At 46.1% G+C, this 6,043-nt stretch overlaps 1 protein-coding gene across 4 annotated transcripts in view; it reads right to left on the minus strand.

Annotated features, from left to right (window-relative positions):
- The window catches only part of STAT1 (signal transducer and activator of transcription 1), a 590,542-nt gene extending 585,059 nt beyond the window's left edge, over positions 1-5,483 (minus strand). For all 4 annotated transcript variants that reach the window (XM_086955384.1, XM_086955383.1, XM_086955382.1 and 1 more), the window contains exon 1: positions 5,363-5,483. The gene's annotated coding sequence lies outside the window, so the exon portion shown is untranslated. The remainder of the gene's footprint in view (positions 1-5,362) is intronic.
- Between the last annotated feature and the right edge of the window lie 560 nt (positions 5,484-6,043).

Consider the following 6,043-nt stretch of genomic DNA (forward strand, 5'->3'; position numbering starts at 1 on the left):
CAAAATGACCGTGCGTTTCTCCGAGGCATTTCTGCTTGGCCTCGGAGAAACGTGGTGGTGTTTCCGGAGCTGCTCGGCTCCGCTTGCCTCCGCCCCTCCCCTCTGCCCGCAGCCCTCCTCCGTCCCGCTCTCGCCTCCCCCCTTCCCGCTGCCATACTTTGGGACGAGTTCGAGCTGCCGACTCTTGTTCAAATATTTCAGCTAGCACCTCAAATTCCCTACCCGATTACATCAGTGAATTATCTAAACATGCCTCAGCTAGTCAATCCCGCTCCACACCGGCTTCCTCAAATGTACACACCCCCTCGATTTATCTTCTAATTTAGCCAAGTATGTTTTTGAATTATCTTAAAATGTGATTTCAATTGCACCATTTTAAATGCAGTGTGTGGTCCGAATAGAAAAGCGAAGGAAAGAGGGCTGCGTTCGGAACTGCTGGGGTTGGGAAGCTGATGATGCTTCGGATGCTGCTTGCTAAAACCTTGTAAAAGTAGATGCGCATACATGAGACATTTTTTCCTGAAAAATGTAGCTTGCTGCGATTCTAAAACTGCTGCTTGCCGGTGCATCTGAGCTCAGGACCAAATAATTTAACTGTAAGGCAATGGTAAAACTACCACTTCTGTCTTGCGCAAGCGCAACGCATTTTGTTTACACTCCGGTGTTGGTCTCTTCTCTCTTTCCATATCTTTGTCACTAATGCGTACCAGTTGGAGGCCGAACAAAGATGGCCGTAGTTAGCTTTCCACCTTACTATCACGCATGCGCATATTCTGTGTGTTCATTAACACGTCTTTGTAGTACATCCTTCCTTCTGTGCTTGCGTAGCTGAAGCCCGCACAAATTTTGAAAATTGTAGATAGAAAGAAAAGAGGGCGAGGTGCAAGCTCGGAGTCTCATACAGGAATGGGGCCGGGAGTGGGAAAGAAAACTAAGATTAAGGGGAGGGTTTCGCAGATACCGGTGCGAAAGCTGGGGCTGTTCTGTGCAGAGACCTTGGAGTGGGGGCATCACGGGTCCAAGAGACAAGTTCATGCTGCGAGTTGAATAGAAGTACATTGGCATTGGAATACTCAGGACTTCACAGTTTCTCCGGAAGAACAGAAGCTTGTCTCCATGGTCATACTTTGATAAGAAGAAGCTGCAGGACTAGAGGTTGGGATAGAGAAGATGAATGCACGGGGCTGGCTAGCACAGAGAAACCTGATTCCAAAAGACTGGGGAGTGCTTCAATGCTTAAGGAATATTAGCAAGCGCTGCATGAGTACAACCTTTTACAGTATAGTTATCTAGGAACCCTATAGAAGATGGGGAGCGTACATTGCAGTTTTATTTTTTTAACTGCGTGTGTCATGTTTGCTGGCAGTGTTCTCACATGTGACTGTCTCTGACAAGCACAGAAGCTGGTGTAATGCCGCCAGTGTACCCCTCGGTCCCCCCCGTCGTATTGAGGTGCCGGGAGATTAGTCTGGGCTGAATGGACAGAACAGGTATTACCTGCCCTTATTGCATTCCGGCTGCAGAGCTTTAGCTTCCAGGGAAATAGCTGCAGACAATTGGATCGCAGCGCTTTCCCCGGCACAGCAGAGGGGCAGGGACTGGGATGTGGCGAGAGCGCCGACTGGCCTGCTCGTGTCCGTGGAGGGGTGGGAGAGAAGGGCGGGGGTGTGTGCGCATGTCCCTGCCCCCTCCAAACACCCGGAGCTGTATCGCCTCCATGGCAGATACTAGGGCGCTAATGATTCATCCCGAGAAGGTAGCTCAGTGGGTTAAGCGCACGCTGCAGAGAGTGGTGCGGCTTGCAGGTCGCTTGTGGCGGGTCTGGCTTTTCCTCCTTCTCGCTCCAGCGTATGCGCTGCTGTTGATCCCACAGTAGTAATACTGTTAATACTTCACGCCAGCACGAGCAGTAGGTCGCGACTTGGAGCCTGGCTCACGCCATAGAGGTGAGGCCTGCACTGTCTAAGGTGCGAGCGGCTCACCTCGGAGCTACGAGGCGACAGGAAAAACAGAATATCCAGTTACTAGCGACCGGAAGCCACGGCACAGAGCCCAGGAGTGGACCAACACAGTCAGAGACATGCAGAGGTAAAGGTGACTGAAGTCATAAGGTCGTGGAATTAGTGCTGAAAGCGTGGTATGGGGGTGAAGAGTCATGGTGATGTGCCCTGCCTCCGCAGCCCGTGCTTCACAGGCCCGCAGCAGAAAAGCGCTATGACAGGCCCGCAGCAGGAAGGCGCTATGACAGGCCAGCGAATGTTCAATGAAATATACTCCCGAGTGTGCAAGCTGCTCGAGAACACCCCTTTATCATTCAATACATGGCACGCTGGCATGGGGGCGCTTTCTGTAATATAGCAGCCGTGACTGACAGCTGCGCCTTTTTCCTAATAACTCCACGGAGCCGCCGGCCTCTGGACCTCCACCACGAGAGGCCAGCAGCGGGCGCTGGCGGCCGCGTGCGATCACTGGGCCACACCAAAAGGAATGCAGCCCGGGCCGCCAATCACTACAAGGACCTGACTCAGGGGCGTAACACAGACCCCCGCATCCCACACAGTGCGGGGGGGCCCAGGGGCTGCAGGGGACCCCCTTAGCAGTGTACTCACGCCAGAGAGCTCCGGATTAAATCCGTAGCGGGGCCCCTCTGTGCACCTTGCAGGGGGGCCCATACGACTTTCGTTACGCCACTGACCTGACTGGAGAAAAGGCGATCTCCAGACAGTAGACAACGCTAAGAGGGCAGAACTGTGTGTGTGTGGCTCTGTGTGTGTGTATGTATGTATGTGTGTGTGTGTGTGTGTGGCTCTGTGTGTGTGCAAATGCAATAGGTCTCACATTTGCGAGAGATTAAGCTATTGGCATTGTAAATGACAATGCCATTTATTTATCGGTTATCAAAACCAACTAAATAAAAATGTTGTCATTTACAATGCCAATAGCTCTAACTTTTGCAAAGGCGAGACAGTTGCATTGTAAATGCTTGTTTACCCTTCTAGCCTTGTTTTTTTAACTACCTCGCAGCTGAAGTGTCTCTTCAACTAGGATTTAAGTATATTCTACTGTTACATCAATTAAATAATATAATTTTCTTTGTCTGCACTTCTACATGGCTCAAAACAGTGGCTTGAAATAAATCATCTCAATGGGACTTAATTTTAAGAATGCCTTTCTAATTTACAGTTCAGTGTGTAAGAGTCTACGAATGGTGTGCTCCATGCAATTTCACATTTTTAGGAACAAAAAGCAATAGGTCATAGTTTTGTCCTACACACTGCCCATCTACTCATCAAAAGCTGTGAGAACGATGATCATTTTACTCACCAGTGATGGACTTGCACTGGCTGCCTTCTATGTCCCTGTTATCTTAAAACCTGCTTGTTGAAGCCAGTACCAACTTGCGCAACAGCCTATATGCCTTAAAAACTAAGAACCTCAGGAGGCAAGTACGCTATAAGTAGCTTAGCCATTGTCAGATTCAAACTCAAGATAGTTAAGAAAGAAAAAAGGGAAGTAATCATTTTTGATTTTTGCACACCGAATCTGGAACAATTCCTTTCTCAAATCAGGCTTTTACTAAAATCATTGGTTTCAGAAAGGAATTAAAGGCTCGTGACGACAAGGATACAGCTTGTCAGTTATCGGAAAAGACTATCAGCTCATCTACCCTATATCCCCCCTACATCGTAGACTTGCTCCCCCTCCTTCTCATTGAACTCAATCCAGATTAATTCCACGAAGCCACTCATACCACATACATGTTTTTCTTCCACTTCTATCTCCCTCTGTTGCTTCTTATGTACTCTAGCCGTTTCTAAGCACCAACAGGCACATTCTTACTATAGAAAGTCTGTCAGATGTATGTTAAACAGACAATATTGGTCTTCGCTATTGATTTAAAACAAATGTGGGACAACAGTACTGTTCGTTGTTCGGAAACACATCACATGACCATCAATGTGTGCTAGCTGATAAGTAATGTGGACATAAAGTAAGTATCTAGAGAAGACTCGGGGAAAAAAGTGAAATAAATGTTTCAGGATTTTGCACATTTTCCTCACCAGCTGCCAGCAGTCTTTGTCGTAAACACTGTAACTTACTAAAGTAAATACTATCGCCGAATACAAAGGTTTTGTTATCATACATTGACAATTCCGTTGCCTATCAAGTTCTAATTGATAGTTTAAGCGCAAAAGTTGCATAATTTATGTTTTTATGATTCCACATGCAGGCAAGGTGGACTCGGACAATCAGGCTGTGAAGAGGATGAGGTCTGACTAGAAACCAAGGTTCGAGCCTCAGGGTCGCGTCCACATCCTGTCATTCTGGGCAAATCACTTAACCTCCCTGTGCCTGAAAGTTTCCTTGTGTAACTTAACCGGTGCTCATGTAAAGCGCTCCAATACCTTCGGGTCGAGTTCGCGCTATATAAATCTGCATTAAAAAAAAGCTGCGGAGTTTATTCAAAGAAGGACCAACTCAAATTTGAAACAAACATATGAGCACAAACTCAACCATGATTCACTACTTTCTTCGAATGCGAACAGGCATACAGTGCATTTTACTTGGACGCGTTCGAAAAGTTAGCCAAAAAACGTATTTCACAACATACTTACGCAAATCCGGACATGGATCAAGATGTCGCGCATGCAAATAATGTTGTAATTCAGGACATTTTAAAATAGTTTTGTCCTCTTCGCACTTTCAGTTGTTAAGAATGACACATGTACCTATACCAAGATGGCTCATCTGTACGGGTGTATTTTTCCTTGCGTCTTTTTTTTTCTCTTGATTTGCAGGGCTAAATTTGAAATAGGATTTCTAAGTACTTTTTAGAAACTCAGAGGCATCGAGTACACTCCGGGGTAATAGATGATAACAGTTTTTTTTTCTAAAAGCAACATACATTCTGCACAATGCAAAATTAAGGCTGAAGCCACTTAGTGCAAAACGTGCACAGCCCAATTGTGCAAATACATTTGTAAATGTTAACCAGTGTAAGCACTACATCTGCAACACTAGAGTGGGGGACACACACATTTGGCACCGATTGGCAACTGCAAATGTTGAAATATAAATGCTCTGCACCAGTTAAACACTAAACTTCGGCTCTAGGAAGGTGCCAGCTTCTTACCAGACGAGATTCGAGAAAGACAAGAAACAGTCAGGACGCTCTAAACCGAGACATAAACTGCTTGCAATGTGAGGACGCTAGCAGGATACCTGAAGTTACTTTGACGTTTACAGTGCTTTATATTGGAAGCAACCCGTTTTTATTTAATTTTTTGTATGTCCACCGCTTTCAAATAAGACGAGACGTTCTCGGAAGTGGGTCCTAAAGGAGACGGGCGGGCATACTAACCTGGAGAAAATTATTTTCGACGATATTCTCTTCTGGCTCTGCAGCAAGCAGCGTTCACGACTCTTCTCAAGCACTCACTGACGGCAACAACTGCTCTTCTGGTACTGAAACCGAAAGTAATAACCAGGAAGACAGATTCGAAGGGGACGTCATCGCACCCAAGTAGCCAATCACAGAGCGCCTATGCGAAGACACGCCTAAATCAGCAGTTCAAGGGATCACTTGAGCTTTTTTATGCCATCTAGTTTGTGTTTGGAATGTGCACCCATGATGGCTCAACAGCCGTGTCAAAATGTCAGAAACCCGGGAGAATGACATTTGGCGTCTGCTGCAGCAACACCGTCATACACAACAGCTTGAACGTGTTGTTCTTCGGTTATTTTGTTATTATTTGGTCTGGCATAGAGGTGGGCAAGCCAACAAGTTAATAGAGAGAGGATCTGAATCGGCGCTAAGAGTCCTTTACGAACCGAGCCAGGAAATATTTGCCAGCCCAGGTATATCATGCAACAGACGTAACAAAATATATGATACATTATCTTCAAAATTCAAAGAAGTGCATTCCAGGAAGCTTTGATATTAATATGTTACATTACAGAACTGCACTGTAAAGTCCTTATGAAAGTGATAGTTTTTAAACATTAACGGTCAGTGAACTATGAAGCAGACGGTTGTCAGGTA

This window comes from Lissotriton vulgaris, chromosome 2_1 (assembly GCF_964263255.1).
Source record: "Lissotriton vulgaris chromosome 2_1, aLisVul1.2, whole genome shotgun sequence".
NCBI lineage: Eukaryota > Metazoa > Chordata > Amphibia > Caudata > Salamandridae > Lissotriton > Lissotriton vulgaris.